This window comes from Bos grunniens, chromosome 6 (genome assembly GCF_055505025.1).
Source record: "Bos grunniens cultivar Pamir isolate PY7600 chromosome 6, Bosgru_T2T1.0, whole genome shotgun sequence".
NCBI classification, from domain to species: Eukaryota; Metazoa; Chordata; class Mammalia; order Artiodactyla; family Bovidae; genus Bos; species Bos grunniens.
The window spans coordinates 38,905,167-38,932,157 of NC_141170.1; the positions used below are offsets into that span (position 1 = coordinate 38,905,167).

General features: G+C 37.0%; 1 long non-coding RNA gene across 1 annotated transcript; it reads left to right on the forward strand.

Moving 5' to 3' along the window:
• Positions 1 to 26,991, forward strand: LOC147370599 (uncharacterized). The gene is made up of 3 exons (XR_015166028.1): positions 1 to 134; positions 26,008 to 26,214; positions 26,925 to 26,991. It is a non-coding gene; the product is annotated as an uncharacterized LOC147370599 (long non-coding RNA).

The window sequence follows — 26,991 nt, forward strand, 5'->3', positions numbered from 1 at the left end:
CTTCACAGCTATTGGCCGTGGTTGTCCAGGCTAGGAGCAAGGAAACTTAATACTCAACGAGGGGAACACCTACTTGTTCTAGCTCCCCTGCCGCCCTGCACACCATCAACCCTGCCTTGGCTGCGCCATGCCTGGTAAGTTTCTGCGGCCATCCTCCCAGCCTCAGTCTTTCTGCAGGGTAAACGCTGGGTACCTAACCATTCCTCTTTATCCCCAGTGTACCGTCTATTCAGGGGGCGCTGGGTTAGGGCATCCATTGAACCCCCTACCTTCACCCCTTATGCAAGTACCTCTGTAGGCTACCTGGGCTGACAAACCAGTCTGTTCCCAGGATTTGCATCCCAGTAGAGGAGACACTAGCATGGCCCGGGCTGGAGGTGTGATCCAGGCCCAGGGCCGTCCCTCTCTGGTCATAGCCTTGTTATCCAGAGCAGCGACTGACTGAATGGGGGTTTGCTGAGGGTACCCTAAGCCCCGATGACTGTGAACGGCAGGCCTCCAGATGCTCTGGATAGTCCAGGCCTGCAGTGTGACCTGGGCCAGGCTGCTCTTTCTGAGTCCCAGGTTCTTCTCAAAGGTAAAGGGGAGCACTGGAAAGCCCTGTTTTTGAGAGGTTGTTTTGAACTTGTGTGGTCCTCTGGCAGTGTTGAACGTCAAGGAGGCTGAGTGGCAGCCTGTTGGCTTCCTTGGTTGTCTGGGCACTTGAACAGAGGATCCAGATTAGGGTCCAGGCCTTCTGACCTTTAATCTGATGATCTCTTCCCTACCTCAATGTATAAACCACCTTTGGGTTTATATATAAACACCTTTGGGTGGTTTATTGATTGATCTATTGATGTATCACAAGACTGTGTGATTAGAAGAGAGTGTTGGGCGGTTTCAGGGGTTTCCTAGTTAGAGGTGGATCTACACTTCCTTCTAGAGGTGAACATTATTTTACCCTTGGTCTTCCAAGAAGCTTAGGTGGAGCTGTTGCTGCTTTTATGGGAGCTCTTCCCCAGCTGCCATTCCTTCTCCTGTTGAAAGGACTCGACCGGAGGATCAGTCAGGTGTTGGGGGTGGAGTTGGGGACCGGGCCACAGACCTTCTGTTCTGGTTACAGCTCATGACTGGCAGTGGCCTTGCTCTGCCCCAAGGACACTTTTTTTTTTTTTTTCCTCCCTCCCAAGAGGAGGCTTTTCTGGGTTGTCTAGTGTACCCAAATTGCTTCTTTGAGGTTTCTGCTGTTTGGGATATGGAGAGATGTATGCAGGGCTGGGATATAACTTTACGTGCTAAGACATGAGCTGCTGTTGGGTGGAGAGTCTTTGGAATATTATCTCCTGTCTTCCTAAGCTGCTGCTTCTTTAGTGTTGGGTATAGTGGATATGGTGGTAAAGCCACCAGGGGCTTGTTCAGGGTTGATTTTTGGTTTCACTGGGCAGTCTTTGGTGGGACTGAAGATGTAGGATCTGATTTCTGAGATGGCGGAGGCTGAAACTCTCCATTTTCTCTCCATGAGTCTTTTGAAAAATAACTTTGAGATATTATTCACATACCATAAAACTCACTCCTTTAAAAAAAAAAAAAAAAAAAAAAAAACTTTTAACCCAATTTATTACTAGACTGACTTAAGTCACTCACTCAACTGTATAAAAATACAGTCAAAGTAAAAACTTGTAGAGGTTAAAGATGACTTAAGAAATGTTACCAGGGGACCCGAAAGAGGACCTCCCTGTGGGTCTCAGTTCTTGGTAAGGACATAAAGAAGAATCTGAGGTCTTAACTGAGGTGAAAACAAGTTTATTAAGAAAAGAACAGAGAGAATGCCTCAAGGGAGAGGTGGTCCAAGCCAATAGAAACACTGGAGTGGAAATGATGAATTTTTCAAGACAGGGTTTTATGTGTTCATCTAGGTGGCTATGGACTAAAGTTTTGATTGACAGTTTCAAGTTACATAACAATGGGCTCTATTGTGCATGTCTTTCATGCATAATAGAGTCTGTTTTAGTCAGGTGTATATATGTATAGAACATTTATGAACCCTTAATGGGCTCCTGGATGTCTGAGGTCACTTGAGCACACAGCTGTGCATCAAGGAGAGAATGTGCAGGAGTTAGAGAAACCCCAGTGGATAGTTTGTGCTAGTGTCTAGGGAGCATGCACTGGAGTTGGAAAAGTCTCTGTGGTTATTTTGTAGTATATCTGTGCACTCTCCTGGGCACACTGGAGCAGTATTTGGGTGGGCTTTAGAGATTATCTTGAATCTTTTTCAGCTAGGCTACTCCTCCTTGCTCATGCCTAACTTCTTACCTAATAAGAAATCCCCATATTTGGTATATTGTTTGGTGTTATTGATGGATGAATAATCTTTGGAAAATGTGATATTTTATCCTTGGTAATCAAGTTATAAATCAATAGCTTTCAAGATCAGAACTATTTGAGGCTCTTTTACTTGTCAGCTTGGTACTTGGTTTTATTCAATCCCCTTAAAATTTCACCAGAGAATTGAGGTGGATGAAACACTCAACCTCCTTAGACAAACCTAACTTCTAAAGTGAGATAACTTTAAACTCTATTGTACCCTATATAATACCATTTTGAGTAAACTTCAGCATGATCATTTGTGTGCTGGTGAACTGTGGTGTTGGAGAAGACACTTGAGAGTCCCTTGAACTGCAAGGAGATCCAACCAGTCCATTCTGAAGGATATCAGCCCTGGGATTTCTTTGGAAGGAGTGATGCTAAAGCTGAAACTCCAGTACTTTGGCCACCTCATGCGAAGAGTTGACTCACTGGAAAAGACTCTGATGCTGGGAGGGATTGGGGGCAGGAGGAGAAGGGGACGACAGAGGATGAGATAGCTGGATGGCATCACTGACTCGATGGACGTGAGTCTGGGTGAACTCCGGGAGTTGGTGATGGACAGGGAGGCCTGGCGTGCTGCTATTCATGGGGTCGCAAAGAGTCGGACACGACTGAGCAATTGATCTCTGATCTCTCTCTCTCTCTGAACATATGTTACAAATGCTAGTCAGAATTATGAACAATGTAAATAATAGGGGCTTGGTCTTTTTGAATACTATTGGTTTCCTGTAGAGGTTATTTTATAAAAAGTTGTCAACTTGAATCTTTAGTTTAAGACATGTTTATTGTTTGTTTTTTTTTTTTCAGACCTCAATAGTAACCAATATATTTCTGACTTTTGTAGTTTAGTTGGAAATGGATGATGTATTCATTGTGTTTGATACTTACATTATAAGAGCCAATTTCTTATTTCTAACATTAGCTTGGACTTTTCCTTTACATTCTCTTCTAGTCTTAGCAAACTAGATATGCTGTTAAATAAAATGTAAGTCAGATTATCTCAGACTTAAAATGTTCCCCATCAATTCAAATCATTATACACATAGCAAATAAGCATCTTAAACTTAACAGGTTCAAAACTAAACTCTTTTATCCTACCTCCCCCCATCTTATGAAAGTATTACTTCCACAGTTTTATCTAATGTTATTATTAGCAGTTAATGTTTAGTCCAAACATTTTGGACTAGTTTAGTCCAAAATCTTGGAGTATTTTTGACATCTTGCTTTCTAAACATTTCTCATTCAATTTGTCAGCAAAATTGGTTGACTCTGTAAAATGTATTTGTAATTGACTTATTATCACTACATAGATCTCATCTACGTCTCTTACCTACATTGTATTAATGGTCTCTTACTTCAGCATTGCTTAACTTCACCCTAGCCTCAGCACAACTTCAGTGATCCTGTCAAAGTATATGATGGGACTCTTTGTACACACCCAGCAAACCTTCTTTACATTGCACCTAGAGAAGAGCCAAACTGTATGTAAGTTCAAATCTTCCCTATCTTCCCCACCTTGTTTCCTCTTTGATATCATTTTTTGTTATTTGACCACCATCACTATTCTTCTTGAGCCATATTGGTCTTTTTGCTGTTCAGAAAGCATACCAGATATTATACTTTTCCAAGGCTTTTGCCTCTCTTGGAATACTTTATCCAAAAATTTTGTCCCTAATCTTCATCCAGTTGGATGGATATTTTTTACTTAAAAACATTGTAAATTATTTTTTACTCAAAATTTATGCCTTTTTTTTTTTTTTACTTCAGTTCAGTTCAGTTCAGTAGCTCAGTTGTGTCCGACTTTTTGCGACCCCATGAATCGCAGCATGCCAGGCCTCCCTGTCCATCACCAGCTCGCGGAGTTCACTCAAACTCACATCCATCGAGTTGGTGACGCCATCCAGCCATCTCATCCTCTGTCATACCCTTTTCCTCCTGTCCCCTTCTCCTCCTGCCCCCAATCCTTAAAACTTCTCTGTTCCTCACTTAATAATAAATACTTCCTACCCTATTATGCTTTATCAGACTTTCCACATCAGTTTTCTCCAGAGAACTTACTACTACCTAACAGCACACTTATTTACTCACCGCCCCCATTTTCTCTTCTGCTAGAATATAAACTTCATGAGATATGTTTCTTTGTTCATTGCTGTATCCCTAGGGACTAGAAGAATGTCTGGCACAAATGTATTAAGTGAATATCAATCAATGAATAAATTAATAAATACATTAAAAAAATCTTGACTCAGTGCAATTTCCTATTTGACAATGATATGTAAAATTAAGAGCTATTAAGATGAATTCTAAGGACTTCTCTGGTGGTCCAGTGGCCGACTCCAAGCTCCCATTGTGGGGGGACTGGGTTCAATTCCCCAATCAGGGATCTAGATCCCACATTCTGAACTTAAGACCTGACATAGCAAAATAAATAAAGAATTTTTTAAAAATGGGTTCTATATCACCACACTAGAACTTTACCAGTTCTTATAAAATTTGTTTTGATTTTTTGTTTTTAATTATATTAATAAAAGTATATCATTAGGTAGTAAATTGATACCTTCAAAGCATCCCAATAGCTTATACTATATGAAAAAGCCTAGAGAGCCTCCGGTGTAATTCACATATCCTTTCACTCAGAATTATTTAAATCATTAAAAATATTCCACTTGGCAAAACTGTGGCAATTACATTACATTTTTAGCTATAAAATTAACAGTAAATTCATACTCAAATTAGTTTATACATAATTTGCATAAACAGCCTTTCAAATAAACACCATAGCCAGCCATTGAAATGTTTATGTACTTTAGGCCTTCATCATTAAGTAGAATAAAATGCTACACATTATAAAGGCACAAAATTTAAGAAAGAGAACTATGCTACATCTAACCACAAATTTGGATTGTTTCCTAAATTTATGGGAAGATAAGGCTGCAGTCCATGGGGTCGCTAAGAGTCAGACATGTCTGAGCGACTTCACTTTCACTTCTCACTTTCATGTATTGGAGAAGGAAATGGCAACCCACTCCAGTGTTCTTGCCTGGAGAATCCCAGGGACAGGGGAGCCTGGTGGGCTGCCATCTATGGGGTTGCAGAGTCGGACACGACTGACGTGACTTAGCAGCAGCAGCAGCAGCAAGCACTTGCACTTGTATACAACAGACAGGCTTTCTGTAGAGCAAAGTTACAAGTAGTAGACTTCAGTGATTATCATAACAGTTTCATTATTTAAAAACAAGAAAAGTTCAGTGTATCCTAATATAAGTTTGATTCTGAATTGCTTAAAGTTCTTATTACTTATAGAGCTGCTTGAGGAGAATCACACTGCCAATAGAAAAACATCTTAAAACAGAGGAAGAAAATAACTTGTTTGGTTGAATTCATTGACTCATTTTATGTTGTGAACGCTGTCTTAAAGCACGCATTTAGACTGCTTGACTGTTGCTTCTGACAGATGTCTACTACCTGACACTGTTGGGAAATGTCCTTGTCAGCTTTGGAGAGTTTTATGTTCTTTTGTTTTGTTTGTTTTGCATTGGAATAAATCATGCATTCTTCTTTCCCTGTCTCTGTGTTTTTTTATCTTATAATGGACAGAAGTCAGATTTGAACTTGGTATTAGAAGAAAATTACATTCTATCTTGATTGTACTATATGATAATGCTTGGCATTAAGTTAAATAAAAATAATCAATAGTATGACTACTCTAAAGCCTAACAAGTATACAGATTTTGAGAGGCTACAAGTAAGTTTCAAAGAAGCCTAAGAATTTCATTTTTTAATGCAAATTTTCTATAACAGTCATTCCATTATTGAAGACACATAGCAAATACTAGTAGAAAGTAGTTTCCCCATTGGAAACATTAGCAGTGTCAGATTTCTGTCTAGATAAATCCCATTTTTTAAATCTGTATAAAATGTTTAGTATTGATGACCTCTAAAGCCCTTTTTAAAATAAAAATACTTAAAGGGTCAGTTTTTATTACCAATTATTATAATTAATTTCTGTAAAAATCCAGCAAAAATAACCAGAAATATTTGTGAGTATTTCTTTATTTAATGTATCAAAGAATAACTTCTAAAATCCCATAAAGTAACTTATCTTCAAACAAAATAGTCTTTTATTGCACTGAAAAAAATCTTCATTGCACTAAAAAATCTTTTATTGCACTGAAGTATTATAAAATTATATTTTACCTTTTAAAAATTACCTTTTACCAAAGTAAAAACATGTATATTTGAAAGAAATATTTTGTGTATTTTTATATATAAATTTTTTTTATTTTGTAAAATATAAAATACATTTAGTATATAAAATAATATTTTCTTATTGTGTATGTGTGTGTTGCTGTAATTTAGTTACTAAGTCATGTCTGACTCTTACAACCCCACAGACTGTAGCCCTCCTGAATCCTCTGTCCATGGGATTTCCCAGGTAAGAATACTGGAGTGGGTTGCCATTTCCCTCTCCAAAGGATCTTCCCGACCCAGGGATTGAGCCCTGGCCTCCTGCATTGCAGGCAGTTTTTATAAATTAAGAACAAAAGATCAGCTAAATATTGGAATGGACCAGGAAGTAATAAATCATCAATATGTAAGAAAATGCAATTATATTGTCTCATATCCCTTATTACTGTGAAAGCACACCTCTTCCTTTGTAAATATTGCAGACTAATTTTTCTGCTTTTTAAATTTATATAATAGGGTATGATTGCCCCACTTTTCCTAAGTTTATATAATATAATGCTAGTTATATCAAAGTGTGAGTGAAAACTATGGATTGAAATTCTAAATTTCAGAGAAAGATTATGATTATTCTACTTGAATAATGTGTCCAGCTGTAGCTCAAGGCAGGGAAGAAAAGTTTATAAAATTTACACATGGCTTTCAAGGGCTTATCTCCATAGATATGAGGGCATATCTCAAAGAATGGAATTTTGACAAATGAGGTTGGAGTGTCATAAAGCTATTATTAAATTACAAACCACTTTTAGCATTTTGATTTTGAAATGATGTAATTCAAAAAACATGACCTTAGAAACAAGAATGGGATTGACATGCTGAATTTTATATGTTCTTGTGTTCTGTATATAGCAGAGGACATAAAGTAGCAATTTTTAAATATTTTCCAGATATATGAATTGTGTAATTTTAAAATATCAATGTCAATATCTACAACATCAGTATAAAGGCAACTATTCAAAAAGACAAACACATCTTCATAGATAAGGGTGAGGATTATGTGCTCCAGTGGTCTAAATTGGAACCCTGATTCCAATTTCACTAGCTATGATCCATGGTTATATTACAAAACATTTTTCCCAAGATATTTTCTCTGTAAAATGATAATAAAAACTGGTTCTTAAGTGAATAGACTTTTAAAAAATAACTTAACTCATAAAATACAGCACCTTAATGAGTTTCTGTAATGTAAAATAGCTTACATGCAATTGGTAAATAGAGATGTTAAGATAACATACCAGAAGAATTTATGTTGGTCCATATTAAATTCTTATCAACATTTTAAATTTATTTTTTTGTTTTTCCAGATAAACGCAGCTATACTCAAAATGAAATATGCAACAGGAAACAGTAAGTCTTAACACAATGCAGTATTGTACACGATGCCCAGGCATCTCATGTGTTGCTCAGTTTGATAGCACACTGTTTCCTGGATATGCTTATTTCACAGTTCCATTAGATTTGTATTACTTTTCTCATATCTTCATAACTAAACAACTACCACACTTCCTTTTTCTCTTTATATCAAGTCTCCCATAATTTTATTCATCTCAATGTGAAATACTTTATTTACCTTAGTATATTGTTACTTATTAGGAAGGTAACCTGTCTTTCTTATGCCCTAGTATAATTGTTAGTGTGTCTGCTCAATCGTATCTAACTCTTTGGACTTACAGTATCTATGAACTGTAGCCTGCTAGGCTCCTCTGTTCATGGAATTTTCCAGCAAGAATACTGGAGTGGGTTGCCATTTCCTTCTCCAGGGGATCTTCCCAACCCAGGGATTGAACTCACATTACATGCGTCTTTTGCATTGGCAGGCAGATTCTTTACCACTGAGCCACCTTAGAAGTCCTCATTACTGTTTTTGTTGGTTCTGTGATTGCAAAATTGTGTATGATTTGAATTCTCTAATCTTCAGCTTATATTCAGTGCATGATTTTGCAAAATCTTAAGGTTTTGTTTCAACTCATGTATGCTAATACAGCAGAAATAGTACATGGAAAATGCTTAGAAGATAGAGAACACTCAAGAATATTAGTATTCATATTATTTTTGTGCTCTTTCTTTCAAAGTGAAAATGAAAGTTGTTCAGCTGTGTCCAACTCTTTTCAACGGCTCAGCTGGTAAAGAATCTGCCTGCAATGCAGGAGACCTGGGTTCGATTCCTGAGATGGGAAGATCCCCTGGAGAAGGAAAAGGCTACCCACTCCAGTATTCTGGCCTGGAGAATTCCACGGACTGTATAATCCATGGAGTTGCTCTTTCTTTCAAAGGCTAGTGCTAAATAGGAAGGAGGAACAAACAGAATACTAATCTAGTGAACAAAGATTAACTGATTGCTCTTTAAGATAAAGGTATTTTGTATGTGCTGTAGGTGCAGAGAAGAATAGAACATTATCTCTGTTTGTAAGCTCAAAAATATAATCAGATATCATGTGAATGTGGGCTTCCCTGGTGGTTCAGCTGGTAAAGAATCCACCTGCAATGCAGGAGACCTGAGTTAGATTCCCAGGTTGAGAAGATCCCCTGGAGAAGGGAAAGGCTACCCACTTGAGTATCCTGGCCTAGAGAATTCCATGGACTGTATAGTCCATGGGGTCGCACAGTCAGACATGACTGAAGCGACTTGGCAGCAGCAGAAAAGCGACTTTCACTTCACTTCACTTCATGTGAGTTTATACATTCTAGTCAGGTGGGAGAGGCAGCTGATGCCTTGGGGAGTAGCAGGTAACATGCCAGAGCAGCAGAGAGTCTACTTCCGAAGACTGAGAAAACAAGATAAGGCTGTCAGAGAAAATATAGGATGCCCAGTTAAATTAGAATTTCTGATAAACAGCAAATAGTTTTCTGGTATCTCTGCACTATTTGGGATATGAATGAATGTATCATTTGCAGTATTTGGGATATACTTACACTAAAATTTTATCTGCTGGTTATCACAAATTCAGATTAGCCTGGAGTCCTAGATTTTTTTTTTTAATTTGCTAAATCTGCCAATCTTAGAAAATATTCAGAAAGAGGAAATATGTTTTCAAAACAAATTTAAGAGGTCCTTATGATGTAAAGAAGATTAGTCGATTGAAAGGAGATATATTTTAATATTTTTACCACATATTCAATCCATGTGGGAAACAGAATAATAGCAAATTCCACAAGAAAACAGAAATGTTGTGAAGGTTTCTGATCTATTTTCTGTTCACAGTAATTTATATAATCTCCGGATAAGCCTAGGCCTGAAAACTAAAAGTAACAACAGTGAATATCATGCAACTCATTCACAGGATGGGCTTTCCTGGTAGCTCAGACGGTAAAACATCTGCCTACAGTGTGGGAGACCTGGGTTCGATCCCTGGGTCGGGAAGATCCCTGGAGAAGGAAATGGCAACCCACTCCAGTATTCATGTCTGGAAAATACCATGGACCAAGGAGCCTAGTGGGCTACAGTCCATGGGGTTGCAAAGAGTTGGACATGAATGAGCGACTTCACTTCACTTCACTTCATCCACAGGAAGATGAGTGACTTTGTCTTGGTGACTTGATTTTGCGTGTTAACTTGGCTAGGCTTTTATGGTCAGATGTTTGCTAAAGCACTACAGTGTTGCAGTGAAGGTAGCTTGTATCAATAGATGTGACTACTTAACATTTATAATTAGGTGATTTTAAGTAAAGGAGATTATCCTGCATAATGTGGGTGGGTCTCATCCAGTTCAAGGAGTTAAGAGGAAAAACAGATGTTTCAGAATAGAAGGAATTCTGTCTCAAGACTATTATAACATAGAAACCCTACCTTACTTTGTAGCCTGCTAGCCTGCCCAGCATGTTTGAGACTCAAAACTACAAGTGTTCAAGTATAAACTGATGTTCTATGCTAAACTGAGACACAAAAAGTGCAATTATTACAATGCCAATAATTAAGTGGGGTTTATTGAAAGATTATATTGAAAGATATATAAGATCTTACACATCTTATATATTAGTGGAGAAAGTAGTTAGTTCTCTGGGTCTGTTAAGCTAGTTTTGTTTAGTTGCTAAGTTGTGTCTAACTTTTTTGCAACCCCCATGTACTGTAGCCAACCAGGCTCCCCTGTCCATGGGATTTCCCAGGCAAGAATATTGGAATAGGTTGCCATTTCCTTCTCTAAGGGATCTTTCTGACCCAGGGATCGAAACTGCAGCTCCTGAATTGGTGAAAGCCACTCAGTTGTGTCTGACACTGTTTGATACCATGGAGTATAGCCTGCCAGGCTCCTCTGTCCAGGGAATTCTCCAGGTCAGAATACTGGAATGGGTAGCAATTCCCTTCTCCAGGAGTTCTCCCCAACCCAGTGATCAAACCCAGGTCTCCTGCATTGGTAGGGGTATTCTTTACCACTGAGTCACCAGGGAAGTCCTCTGTTAAGCATAGGGTCTTCTATTCTTAGTGGTTTATTTAGTAAGTGTATTTGTGCTGTGCTGTGAAGTGACTTAGCTTAGCAGCAATGCTGTGCTAAGTCACTTCAGTCATGTCTGACTCTTTGTGACTGTAGTAAGTAAGGCTCCTCTGTTCATGAAATTCTCTAGGCAATAATACTGGAGTGGGTTGCCAGTGCCCTCCTCCAGGAGATATTCCCTACCCAGAGATCGAACCCATGTCTCTTGCACCTCCTGCATTGGTAGGCAGGTTCTTTACCACTAGCATCACCTGGGAAGCCCATGAATGTGCTTATGTCTAGTTATTTTAATTATTGAAATACTTAAAAAAAACTCTAAAATAATTTACTTCCAAAAATAACACCTGCTAATATTTAATGCTGATTGATCTGTGTGTTTGTGGATGTCTAACATGTTTGAAATCCTGTGCCAAACACTGTCAACACATTACTTAAATTAATGCCAGTCAAGTACAACTTACAATGTTTTTACTTTTACTTTTTTCTAAATTTCAAGCTTTAAATTATATTGAAAAATTACTAAAAAATCTTTTTAAAAGAAAAAATGCTAGACTAAAATCTTTCCTTTGATTCATTCTTCCTGAATCATCTTCTTAGTTAATGGGGAAAGAAATATTGGTAATGGAGCATGCTAGTTTGCATAGTTAGTATGAGATTCCATAGTTTCTAGGTCTGAATCGATGGTTCAGCATGGGTAGTGTTATTGTCACTGTTGCTACTGTTTTTACTAGCTTTGGTCTTTCAATAGCTACATTCTCCCTTAATCAGGGAGTTATTCTTTATTCAAATTACAAATAAATTAATCTGTATATTGGTATTGGTATATATTTGATAAAACGATGCTTAGGAACTTAATCATTTATATATATATTAAAAAAATAACACATCATGTTGCTATTTAGTCGCTAAGTCATGATGGGCTCTTTTGTGACCCCATTGACTATAGCTCAAGATCCTCTGTCCATGGGGTTTTCCAGGTAAGAATACTGGAGCGGGTTGCCATTTCCTTCTCCAGGGATCTTTCTGTCCTGGGGATCAAACACATGTCTTTTGCATTGGCAGGAAGATTCTTTACCACTGAACCACCTGGGAAGCTTTTACACATCATAGATTTGATAAATATTTTTTTTTTGAAATTACATGTCAGTAGATAAGTTTGCCACTTTTAAAATCTTAATAGAAAAAATTAAACATCTAGGGTGTGATCTTTGGATAAAAGGAGAAGATGGAAAAAATTGAGAGAGCACCACTGCATATATACACTGCCACGTGTAAAATCGATAGCTAGTGGGAAATTGCTATATAGCACAGGGAGCTCAGCCCAGTGCTCATGGACAGCCTAGAGGAGTGGGATGGGGGATTGAGAGAGAGGCTCAAGAGGGAGGGGATATATGTATACTTATGACTGAATCATGTTGTTGTATGGCAAAAGTCAACACATTATAAAGCAATTATCCAATTAAAATAAAAAAGAAAAAAGCTATAATTTTAGACAAAGTTATACATGTTTAGAAAAGCAAATGTTGGATACAAAATAGATAGGTCTGAGTATTTAACCTATAGAGATATTAGAATTAAAAAAAAAGTATCCAAGGAAGGATAATTCTGTTCTCATTAACAGAAAGTGTGAAACAGTTAAATAAGTTACAAAATATAAAGTCCATTCTTATGTTGTTTATATTTCTAAGTTTAATGTATATCTGAAATAATTATAAAAACAGATAGCTTCCATAACACATTTTCAAACTATTTGAAATTAAACATATAGGATAAATAATATACACACATATATCTGCATATACATTCACAGTGTACAGTGTATTTATAAAAATATATGGTATAATAAAGAGATAAAACTAAGGAAATTTGCTTTCAAATGTATGAGACTTATTACCTTACCTTTCATATGACAATTTATATTAACCAAGAACTTCAGATGAACTGACCTCTGCTTAAATGAGGGCACCAGAGATAATATAGGTAAGCTCTCTGATTTGAGATTGCTAGTAACCAGAAAGAGGTGTAAATTCAAAATATTATTCAAAGAATACTTTACAAAGATCTTATTTTCTTCAGATTTAGCTCTCAGAATAAATATCAGTTTCAACAAAAGGAAGGGGGAAGTGAATCCACTATTGGATATCATTTTGATGTAATAAAAAGTTATCATCTTAAATTATCTAGAATATCTGAAAAATATGTATTTGGATGGGGATGTATCTGTGTTTATATATTAAAATATAGATACGTATTTATAGTAATATAGGAAGCATTATTTGTGTTTTCAAATTAACTCATTTGCCAACATCCGCTGGATCATCGAAAAAGCAAGAGAGTTCCAGAAAAACATTTATTTCTGCTTATTGACTATGCTAAAGCCTTTAACGGTGTAGATCACAATAAACTATGGAAAATTCTGAAAGAGATGGGAATACCAGACCACCTGACCTGCCTCTTGAGAAACCTATATGCAGGTCAGGAAGCAACAGTTAGAACTGGGCATGCAACAACAGACTGGTTGCCAGTAGGAAAAGGAGTTCGTCAAGGCTGTATATTGTCACCCTGCTTATTTAACTTATATGCAGAATAAATCATGAGAAACCCTGGGCTGGAAGAAGCACAAGCTGGAATCAAGATTGCCAGGAGAAATATCAATAACCTCAGATATGCAGATGACACCACCCTTATGGCAGAAAGTGAAGAGGAACAAAAAAGCCTCTTGATGAAAGTGAAAGTGGAGAGTGAAAAAGTTGGCTTAAAGCTCAACATTCAGAAAACGAAGATCATGCCTTCTGGTTCCATCACTTCATGAGAAATAGATGGGGAAACAGTGGAAAGTGTCAGACTTTATTTTTTGGGCTCCAAAATCACTGCAGATGGTGACTGCAGCCATGAAATTAAAAGATGCTTATTCCTTGGAAGAAAAGTTATGACCAACCTAGGTAGCATATTCAAAAGCAGAGACATTACTTTGCCAACAAAGGTCAATCTAGTCAAGGCTATGTTTTTTTCAGTGGTCAAGTATGGATGTGAGAGTTGGACTCTGAAGAAAGCTGAGTGCAGAAGAATTGGTGTTTTTGAACTGTGGTGTTGGAGAAGACTCCTGAGAGTCCCTTGGACTGCAAGGAGATCCAACCAGTCCATTCTAAAGGAGATGAGCCCTGGGTGTTCCTTGGAGGGAGTTCCTTGGAGGGACTTTGGCCACCTCATGTGAAGAGATGACTCATTGGAAAAGACTCTGATGTTGGGAGAGGTTGGGGGCAGGAGGAAAAGGGGACGACAGAGGATGAGATGGCTGGATGGCATCATCGACTTGATGGATGTGAGTCTGAGTGAACTCCAGGAGTTGGTGATGGACAGGGAGGCCTGGCGTGCTGTGATTCATGGTGTTGCAGAGTCAGAAATGACTGAGTGACTGAACTGAACTGAACTGAGGAAGCATTATTTGTGTTTTCAAATGAACTCAACGTCTAGGAGAAGGGAAATACCATATTATAAAAATGTATTTCTCATTTTACTAATAACATCATAAGAATATATTGTTTTTGTTATTTAGTCTTCACTAGGAATCTATTATGTACCAAAGACTGTGAAAGGGCCTTTTAAGTTCTATTTAAATTAATCATACAGTGATAAAAATATATTATAGTAGCAAGAAAGATGGTGATAATTGTTCTGGCTGATGGAAAATAGGAACATTTCACATATTATATAAAAACTAAATCTATGTATTGAGGATGGGGAAGATTCTACCCAGTTGAGGAAATTCCTGAAAGAGGGAATTTTTGAGGAAAAACTATTTTGAGGAAAAAATGGGGACATTTGAAAATGGAGTATTATGGAAACTTGATCAAAAAAGATATGAATGGTGGCTGGAATATAATGTTCTAAAGTGGTGGTGAGAGGAGATGTTATGTTAATAATAATGATTATAAGTTTGAAGATAATTAAGCTCAAGTTATAAAGACCATCATTTGGCAATTTTCTATCAAGTGAAAAAATTAAAAAATAGATCAGGGGAGTATGAAATTTTGTGTTGGAATGGAATCTAGTAAACTATCAGTGCAGTTCAGTCGCTCAGTCATGTCTGACTCTTTGCAGCCCCATGAATTGCAACACGCCAGGCCTCCCTGTACATCACCAACTCCCGGAGTTCACTCAAACTCACATCCATCGAGTAAGTGATAGCATCCAGCCATCTCATCCTCTGTCTTCCCCTTTCCCTCCTGCCCCCAACCCCTCCCAGCATCAGAGTCTTTTCCAATGAGTCAGTTCTTCCATGGGATGGCCAAAGTACTGGAGTTTCAGCTTTAGCATCATTCCTTCCAAAGAACACCCAGGGCTGATCTCCTTTAGAATGGAATGGTTGGATCTCCTTGCAGTCCAAGGGACTCTCAAGAGTCTTCTCCAATACCACAGTTCAAAGGCATCAATTCTTCAGTGTTCAGCTTTCTTCACAGTCCAACTCTCACATCTATACATGACCACTGGAAAAACCATATCCTTGACTAGACGGACCTTTGTTGGCAAAGTAATGTCTCTGCTTTTGAATATGCTATCTAGGTTGGTCATAACTTTCTGTCCAAGGAGTAAACGTCTTTTAATTTCATGGGTGCAGTCACCATCTACAGTGATTTTGGAGCCCCAAAAAATAAAGTCTGACACTGTTTCCACTGTTTCCCCATCTATTTCCCATGAAGTGATGGGACCAGATGCCATGATCTTCGTTTTCTGAATGTTGAGCTTTAAGCCAACTTTTTCACTTTCCTCTTTTACTTACATCAAGAGTCTGTATAGTTCATCTTCACTTTCTGCCATAAAGGCGGTGTCATCTGCATATCTGAGGTTATTGATATTTCTTCCAGCAATCTTGATTCCAGCTTGTGCTTCTTCCAGCCCAGTGTTTCTCATGATGTACTCTGCATATAAGTTAAATAAGCAGGGTGACAATATACAGCCTTGACGTACTCGTTTTCCTATTTGGATCCAGTCTGTTGTTCCATGTCCAGTTCTAACTGTTTACTCCTGACCTGCATATAGGTTTCCCAAGAGCAGTTCAGGTGGTCTGGTATTCCCATCTCTTTCAGAATTTTCCACAGTTTATTGTGATCCACAGTCAAAGGCTTTGGCATAGTCAATAAAGCAGAAATAGATTTTTTCTGGAACTCTCTTCCTTTTTCGATGATTCAGTGGATGTTGGCAATTTCAACTCTGGTTCCTCTGCCTTTTCTAAAACCAGATTGAACATCCAGGAGTTCATGGCCCATGTATTGCTGAAGCCTGGCTCAGAGAATTTTGAGCATTACTTTACTAGCATGTGAGATGAATGCAATTTTGCTGTAGTTTGAGCATTCTTTGGCATTGCCTTTCTTTGGGATTGGAATGAAAACTGACCTTTTCCAGTCCTGTGGCCACTGCTGAGTTTTCCAAATTTGCTGGCATATTGATTGCAGCACTTTCACAGCATCATCTTTCAGGATTTGAAATAGCTCAACTGGAATTCCATCACCTCCACTAGCTTTGTTTGTAGTGATGCTTTCTAAGGCCCACTTGACTTCAAATTCCAGGATGTCTGGCTCTAGGTGAGTGATCACACCATCACAATTATCTTGGTCATGAAGAAACTATGCTGGAAGGAAATAAAAAAAATATACATGGCTTCCCTGGTAAATGAGATGGTAAAGAATCTGCCTGCCGGAGACACCAGTTCAATTCCTGGGTCAGGAAGATCCCCTGGAGAAGAGATAGGCTACCCACCCCAGAATTCTTGGGCTTCCCTGGTAGCTCAGTTGATAAAGAAACCACATGCAGTGTAGGAGACCTGGGTTTGATCCCTGGGTTGGGAAGTTTCTCTCGAGGGGAGCATGGCAACCCACTCCAGTATTCTTGCCTGGAGTATTCCCATGGACAGAGGTTACTGGTGGGCTACATTCCATGGGGTCACAAAGAGTCAGATATGACTGAGCGACTCAGCACATTTATTTATGTGGAAAGGTTTTGACTTATTAATTTTAAGTTTTACTCCTAACATTTTCTTCTCTTGAATTAAGTCATTATTTTTGTTTATGTTCAGTCACTAAGTCCTGTCTGACTTTTTGCAGACCTATGGTCTGCATGACTCTAGGCCCCTGTGTCCTCCGCTATTCCCAGAGTTTGCTCAAATGACTATAATCATGTTAAATGTTTAGGGTGTCTCTGATGGCTCCAACAGTAAAGAATCTGTCTGCAGTGAGGTAGCCCTGGGTTTGATCCCTGGATGGGGAAGAGCCCCTGGAGAAGGAAATGGCTACCCAGTCCAGTATTCTTACCTGGAGAATCCCATGGACAGAGGAGCTTGGTTGGGCTACAGTCGGCAGGGTCTCAGAATTGTAGATGACTTGAGTGACACACACGTTAAATCATTATCGTATTTTTTTATTTAGAAAGAGAGATTTAATACCAATAAAAGAAAAAGGAAAGGAACAATGGAAAAGAAAAGAAAGAACAGAAGAAGTGAGAGGAGGGAAGAAAGAAGGAAGGAAGAAACAACTAATTAAACAGACCAAAATGACCAATACAGCAAAATGTTTGAGTATGCTCCAACAGACCTGCTAGTTCAGATAATATGAAGTTCTTAAGATGAGCATTTGAATTTCATGAACAAACATGGAAAATGAATTCAACTTAAAGTAGAAGATGTCTCATGGGCATGTAGATTCTGTAGACTGAACAACAATGGGCATGTAGATTATAATTGCCACTTTAGAGCATTAAAAGTACAAACTAAAGCCAATATAACACATTGCAAATTATATTAGGTGGGGGTATTCTGAGCATTTTAGATTTAAATTATATGTTGCCATATTTTTAATATGGGAAAAATAGTAACAGTAGTAATTGGAGAAAATTGATGACAGAAGCAGCATAGAGAGAAACTTTCAAATTCAGTTTGCAGATGCAGCATATCAGTTGATGAGCCTTGGATAAAATATTATCTTTTGTTGGAGAAGACTCTTGAGAATCCCTTGGATTGCAAGGAAATCCAACCAGCCCATACTAAAGGAGATCAGTCCTGGGTGTTCATTGGAAGGACTGATGCTGAAGCTGAGACTCCAATTCTTTGGCCATCTGATGCGAAAAGCTGACTCATTTGAAAAGACCCTGATGCTGCGAAAGATTGAGGGCAGGAGGAAAAGGGGATGACAGAGGATGAGATGTTGGATGGCTTCACTGACTCAATGAACATGAGTTTGGGTAAACTCTGGGAGTTGGTGATGGACAGGGAGGCCTGACATGCTGCAGTCCATGGGGTCGCAAAGAGTTGGACATGACTGAGCAACTGAACTGAACTGCACTAATACTTTCATCAACATATTATATTAAATTAAAATGTAATAAATGAAAATTTTAAAGGTGTTTATATATTACAATGAAATTCACAGTTTATCAAAGTAAAAGAAATATATTTACATTATATTCATTATATATAAGAGGATCTTATTATTAATACTAGTGTTTACTTCCCTAAAAAGACTTCTAAAATTTTATAGAAAACTGAACCTAAGCATCTAGATCAATGACTTTTCACAGACTGAACAATAGTGTGAAACCATAAATCAGCTTAAAAAAGAGATACTGCACTAGAACGCAAGTAGCCTTCTGTTATCCTTCAAGTAATGACTGGCAACTCTTCCTAGAGAATTAATATTTCAACTTCTCATGGAATATATTAACTTTTACTGTTTTGTGCTTTATATAAATAGCCTCATATAAAGTACACTCTTTATCTAGTTGCTTTAACTCACCTTTATGTTTGTGAGATACATAATGTCACATATTGTTCTAGATCATTCTCATTATTTTACAATATTCCAGATAATTACATTGAAATTTATGTACCCATATTTTTCATCCTGTTGTGCTGGTATAAACATTCATATTCCTATTTTTTTTATAATATATGTACCTGTTCTATAGGCTCTATACCTAGGAATGGAAATTCTGATTCATAGTGTTTGCATAAATTCAGCTTTAATAGACAATGCTAAACAGTCTCCCAAGATGATTCTACTGATTTACTTTCTTCTTCACTGTATGAAAATTCTGGTAAAGGAACATATCCTTGCTTTGTATATGTTTTGTCTTTTTTAAAATGTTGTATTTTCTAGTGGGTGTATGTAGTATATAAAATATATATCTCCTGGAGAAGGAAATGGCAACCCACTCCAATATGCTTGCCTGAACAATCCCAGGGACAAAGGAAGCCTGGAGGGCTACAGTCCATGGGTTGCAGAGAGTTGGATGTGACTTAGCAACTAAACAATAAGAAACAACAAAAATATATATATTATATATAAAGTCTAGTATATATTAGATTTCTTTTTTTTACAGAAGTCTTATGGTCACTGTAAATTTGAGAGTAAGGTATGGAATTCCTGAGTACCCTCTGTGCACACTCAGTTGCATTCAACTCTTTGCAATCCTGTGGACTGTAGCCCCCCAGGCTCCTCTGTCCATGGGATTGGGCAGACAAGAATATTGGAGTGAGTTGCCATTTCCTCATCCAGAGGATTTTCTCGACCCAGGGATCAAACCTACGTCTTTTGGCTCTCCTGCTTTGGCAGGTGGATTCTTCACCACAGAGCTACCAGGGAAGCCCAACATGTGCCTTGCTACCCCCTTAATCAGATTCTCCCACCAGTCAGTCAGTCAGTTACATCACTCCCACCAGAGTGGTACATATTTTACAATCAGTGCAGGTATAGTACAGACTCACCAAGAGTCTGTAGTTTACATTAGGATTTGTTCTTGATGCTATGCATATGTTTGGACAAATGCATAATAACATGTATCCACCATTTTAATGTCTTACAGAAAAGTTTCACTGGTGTAACAATCCTCTGTGCTCTGCCTAATCATTCCTGCTCTCCCTCTGAACTGTAGACACCGCCGATCTTTTTTACTGATTTCATAGTCAGAGATCTTTTCTGGAATATCATATAGTTTAAATCACATAGCCTTCACTCTTTCACTTAGTAATACATATTGTTTTTTCCTGGTTTGATAGCTTATTTCATCTTAGCACTTTATAACATTCTATTGTTTGACTGTACCATAGTTTATCTGTTAACTTACTGAGTAACATTGTGGTCGCACCAAAGTTTTGACAGTCACGAATTAAGCTGCTCTAAGTATCAGCTTATTTAAAATATCAGTTTGTGTGTGGACATGTTTTCAACTTATTTGGTTAAATACTAAGGAATATGATTGCCAGGTTGTATACTAAGAGTGTTTTTAGTCTGAAACTCAGTTTGTTTTTTTCTTACAAAAGTAGCTATATCATTTTGTATTCCCACCAATGTGTGAGTGTTTCTTTGCTCCATATCCTCGTTAGCATTTGGTCCTAAGTATTCTGGATTTTGGCCTTCTTAATAGGTTTGTAGTGATTTCTTATTGTTTTTGTTTGCATTTCCTGATGACATATAATGCAGAACATCTTTTCACATTATTTGCCATCTGTATATCTTCTTTGATACGGTATCTGTTGATATCATTAACCTGCATTTCAAATTGGCTTATATATACTGAGTTTTAAGTTCTAACAGGTTAGAAGCTAAAACCAGAGGAAAATACTTTTGTCACAATGAAAAAAAAAGAAAACACTAATTGGAACAAAACTTGAAAAGATAACTAAGTAGAATTATACCATTAATGACATGATAGTTTTTAGGAATATTTTTATTCTAAAAGAAATGAAAGGGCATTGAATAGTTTTAAGTTGGGAGTGACATAATCACACTCGCATTTTTGGAAGAATTGCTTTGAAATAAAACAGAATAAAGGTGATTCTACAATTAAAGCAAGAGAAAACATGATATGGTTTTATTCAGCTAAGAAAGTGTACTTTTACTATCAAATCATGTTCACTCAGAATATTGAAACCATTGTTTTCTGCAAACATTTGGAGAGAGAGATGTTCAGTGACCTATTCTTGTTTCTTTTGTTTGTTACTGATTTTTATCCCCTCCTTTAATATAGCTCTTGGCCCTTTCTCCCACCACCACTCTAATATATTCAATAATTTTCTAATTTTAGTTACTTCAAATTTAAACTCAAGTTTGATAATAAGTGCAAAAACAACAACAAAAAATTAAGACATTTCAGACTCTAGTTACTAGTAATTTCATCATGGAAAATCTGTAACAAGAAAATATGAATTAAAAAATGCAGATTGTTGTTTAAAGGCAGTTTTTTTAGCAAGGTTTTACACCTTTTGATTCAATCATATGAATGATATAATCATAGAGGTAGAAGGAAAATAAGAAATCAACTAATAAAATGACTGACATTACAGGTGAGAAAATTGAGGCTCATAAATTATTATAATGGTCACTTGTCTAATACCTGATATTTAGTTATGCAGATCTGCTTATATCATTACATTATAGATATTTGTCAAAGTGAATATGCCTATCTTTTAACAGAAATGTTGACCTTATTTAGCACAATTCTTTTCTCTATTAAAAAAAAAGAACTTTTTTTCTCTATTAGGTTATTTGACATACTAGAGAGAACAAACTATGAAATATGTCTTTAAATATTGAACATGTTTCAATAACCTATCAGCTCTATGACTATTCATTTAACTCAACCTGCAGAAAATTCTGAAGGCCTGTTTCAAAACTGACTCCCAAAGGTTAGACCAAGTTTGAACTTTGAGTGGTGAACTTTAGAATGAGGGAATATTGAACTATAATTTGTCATTTTTCAGGAAAAATATTCTTATTGTAAAATATAGATGGAAACATAATTATCTCACCTCATTTTTGCTTGAAAGGGTGGCTTGTCATTCTTTACAGGAATTCAGAAAGTCTGGTTTGGCAAATTCCAGTAATTTTATATCACTGAATTTAATAAAGTAAGAAAACATTGAATATTTTGTCAGAAATATATTCCAGGGCTGTTATTTATTTTATTTCATTATTATTATTTTTTAAATGGAAGAGTTCAAGTATTAAGGCAGTTAATCTGATAAAGTTGGCTTCAGTTCAGTTCAGTTGCTCAGTCGTTTCCAACTCTTTGTGACCCCATGAATTGCAGCATGTCAGGCCTCCCTGTCCATGAAAAGGTTTCTCAAGAGGCAGGTCAGGTCGTCTGGTATTCCAGTCTCTTAAAGTTGGCTTAAAGCTCAACATTCAGAAAACTAAGATCATGGCATCTGGTCCCATCACTTCATGGGAAATAGATGGGGAAACAGTGGAAACAGTGTCAGACTTTATTTTTGGGGGGCTCCAAAATATCCAAAATCACCATTGCAGATGGTGATTGTAGCCATGAAATTAAAAGATGCCTACTCCTTGGAAGGAAAGTTATGACCAACCTAGATAGTATATTCAAAAGCAGAGACATTACTTTGCCAACAAAGGTCCGTCTAATCAAGGCTATGGTTTCTCTAGTGGTCATGTATGGATGTGAGAGCTGGACTCTGAAGAAAGCTGAGTGCTGAAGAAATGATGCTTTTGAACTGTGGTGTTGGAGAAGACTCTTGAGAGTCCCTTGGACTGCAAGGAGATCCAACCAGTCCATTCTAAAGGAGATCAGTCCTGGGTGTTCTTTGGAAGGAATGATGCTAAAGCTGAAACTCCAGTACTTTGGCCACCTCATGTGAAGAGATGACTCATTGGAAAAGACTCTGATGCTGGGAGGGATTGGGGGCAGGAAGAGAAGGGGACGACAGAGGATGAGATGGCTGGATGGCATCACCGACTTGATGGACATGAGTTTGAGTGAACTCCAGGAGTTGGTGATGGACAGGGAGTCCTGGTGTGCTGTTATACATGGGATCGCAAAGAATCAGACGCGGCTGAGCGACTGAACTGAACTGAACTGAGTCTTATAAAAGTTATATAGAATAAAATTTATTTAATGAATTTGGCTAAATATTGGCTTATAGTTTTTAATCTATTGTGCGTTGGTAACTGTACTGCTTTATATTTATGTATTTCAAAAATAATATTTTGTAGAAGCAGTAGTGCTAGTAGTGTAACATTCATTTTATTTTTTTCAGAAACCTTGGAAAATATGTTTTCAAACACATTAATGTCCCCGTCTCAACTTTTAGGCACAGAAAGTTCACTTGCAAAAGGGAAATTTTGCTTCCTTTGAAGTGATCTGTTAGTTTTGGAAACAAAATGCAGGTCTTTTGAGAGTTCATACCGTCTCAAAATCAATAAAGATGTGAACATATAAATGACCACATGCTACCATAATTAATTTAACATAAAACAATAACCTAAGATTCATACAGCACACAAATTAGCATAAAATAAGAATGATGTCTGTAGATATGAATGAAAGAAACATTTTGTAAGCTCTGGCCATTCAAAAGATAACAATAAGAAATGGTGAAGTAACATTGATGGAGTGCTGAATTATTACATGGTAGGGTCGAAACTGAGTTTTGTATGTTCAACAGAAATGTCTTGTCAAGCCTTAAGATCCTCTTAAGCTGGTTATTGTATAACTCTCCAGTTTGGTTAAGCTGGCATTTGCAGCACTTTCGTCACTACTGTCAAATTAAACTTCTGTTATTGAAATTGAACAGCTATTAAAATAACTGAAATGTAGATTTATATTTAGTGATGCATAAAAATATCCAAAATATGTTAAAGTCAGTAATTGATGTATCAGGGCAACATATATATTTGTAGACATGATTTTCTAAAACACAAGAATGAAGACACATATGCTTCTTAGAAAATTTTCATAATTTATGCTCGAAAATTACTTTTGTTGCAGTTTTCATACCTTTAACTTTGCTTCTTCACTATGTACATAGAATAGATTTACAATGTGATTAATTTGTTATTACAAAAATAAGTAGATAGAAAAATTTTCACATCAGGCAGTTTAAGATGAGGGGAGACATTTTGGTATTAAAGATTTATGGAACTCCATGTCTACAGAGTAGCTTCCTCAATTACCAAAATTTATCTACCAAGAAGAAAACATTAAGTTGTCATCATTTAGTATAAGGTATTATTTCATTTGTGGCATATAGTTATCTTTATTTTTATTTTATTTTATTTTTAAACTTTACATAATTGTATTAGTTTTGCCAAATATCAAAATGAATCTGCCACAGGTATACATGTGTTCCCCATCCTGAACCCTCCTCCCTCCTCCCTCCCCATACCATCCCTCTGGGTCGTCCCAGTGCACTAGCCCCAAGCATCCAGTATCGTGTATCGAACCTGGACTGGCAACTCGTTTCTTACATGATATTTTACATGTTTCAATGTCATTCTCCCAGATCTTCCCACCCTCTCCCTCTCCCACAGAGTCCATAAGACTGTTCTATACATCAGTGTCTCTTTTGCTGTCTCGTACACCAGGTTATTGTTACCATCTTTCTAAATTCCATATATATGCGTTAGTATACTGTATTGGTGTTTGTCCTTCTGGCTTACTTCACTCTGTGTAATAGGCTCCAGTTTCATCCACCTCATTAGAACTGATTCAAATGTATTCTTTTTAATGGCTGAGTAATACTCCATTGTGTATATGTACCATAGCTTTCTTATCCATTCATCTGCTGATGGACATCTAGGTTGCTTCCATGTCCTGGCTATTATAAACAGTGCTGCGATGAACATTGGGGTACACGTGTCTCTTTCCCTCCTAGTTTCCTCAGTGTGTATGCCAATCAAAAAATGGGCCAAAGAACTAAATAGACATTTCTCCAAAGAAGACATACAGATGGCTAACAAACACATGAAAAGATGCTCAGCATCACTCATTATCAGAGAAATGCAAATCAAAACCACTATGAGGTACCATTTCACACCAGTCAGAATGGCTGCGATCCAAAAGTCTACAAATAATAAATGCTGGAGAGGGTGTGGAGAAAAGGGAACCCTCTTACACTGTTGGTGGGAATGCAAACTAGTACAGCCACTATGGAGAACAGTGTGGAGATTCCTTAAAAAACTGGAAATAGTTATCTTTATTTTAAGATGAATCTTTATTCTACAAAGTTTAAATAGAATAATCATTAGTATAAAGTAACTGACCAAGAAAAATACGTGGAATTATAAATGTTAAAGATTCAGTATGTTCTCCAGAAATTGGAATTATAAACAGAACTCCAGTCATGAAACTCTGCCATAGCATAAAATTGATTTTAATAATGCTTTTGTTTTAAATATCATCAGTATGTTTAAGATTAATCATATTACAGTGAGATGTATTTTTGGAATGTTTGATGCATACTGATATCCTCGCAGTTGTGGTTATTTATCTTCATGGTTAAAAGTTGTTGCCATGTTATCATTAGTAATGAGCAAAGTCAGTGTTCCACAAAATCTTGAGTTATGTACAATGGAACCATTTTTTAATATGGAAAATACATCTTTAACTTGTTTGTTGTAATGTAACATCTTTAAATTACGTCAAAGAAGTTTTTTTTTTTTAATTTTATTTTATTTTTAAACTTTACATAATTGTATTAGTTTTGCCAAATATCAAAATGAATCCATCACAGGTATACATGTGCTCCCCATCCTGAACCCTCCTCCCTCCTCCCTCCCCATACCAGAACTGCCTTATGATCCAGCAATCCCACTGCTGGGCATACACACTGAGGAAACCAGAAGGGAAAGAGACACGTGTACCCCAATGTTCATCGCAGCACTGTTTATAATAGCCAGGACATGGAAGCAACCTAGATGCCCATCAGCAGATGAATGGATAAGAAAGCTGTGGTACATATACACAATGGAGTATTACTCAGCCATTAAAAAGAATTCATTTGGATCAGTTCTAATGAGGTGGATGAAACTGGAGCCTATTATACAGAGTGAAGTAAGCCAGAAGGACAAACACCAATACAGTATACTAACGCATATATATGGAATTTAGAAAGATGATAACAATAACCCTGTGTATGAGACAGCAAAAGAAGTTTACACTTTCACACTTTTCATGACATCTTTTAATGTCTTTCCAGATGGCTCAGCAGGTATAGAATACACCTGGTATGCAGATATGGGTTTGATCCCTGGATTGGGAAGATCCCCTGAAGAAGGAACTGGCAACCCACTCCCAGCCTGAAAAATCTCATGGACAGAGGAGCCCGGTGGGCTGCAGTCCATGGGGTCACAAAGAATCGGACATGACTGAGCACACAGCAACGTCGTTAAATGCTTTCTGAAGAGTGAGTATTACTAAAAATCTGTCTTTTATAATACAAAAATCTCAGGTAAATCAGAGACATCAACCAGACTGAAAATATCACTCTTTGTTTTGTTCATGAATGTATTAACACATAGAATTTGTCAATATCTGAAGTTATCTTTAAAAATTAAAATATAGAATCATTGGGTTGCCTAACCACATATATCAATACATAAAACTTCAATTCCTCCACTTTGATTTTTTCAATTACCATCGAATACTGAAATTTCCTCACATTTATTTCCAAACAAGTCCACAGTTTTGAACTTCAAATCTATATAACTGTCACATAACTTAATTCTCCAATTGAATGTCTTGTTGATACCCCAAACAAATGTACCTAAAAGAGTGAGAAATTGTAATCACTCTATTGTCTCGTATTCCCAGTGTAAATCATTGTCATTACCACACATGCTTGCTTAGACTAAGAAATCTAAGGATATATTCCAGATGACATTTTTACATAAACTTTATATAAATTACCAATTCACACCTAGGTCTCTCCTAAGCTACTCTTGAATCATCCACTTTTTCCTTGCTAGCTACTGATACATCAAGACTGCATCTTCTTTGCCTGTGCCCCCCAAAACATATACCCCTCCCAGTCTACCCATATTAATTCTTATAGTTTTCATTGTATTTTATCAAAACAAAACTTTCCTTTTAACTTCTTTGCTTAAAATCCTTCAGGGACTACATGTTATTCTTAGAAGATATTCCAAGATTCTTGAACTACCCTACAGGATTTTAAATGGTA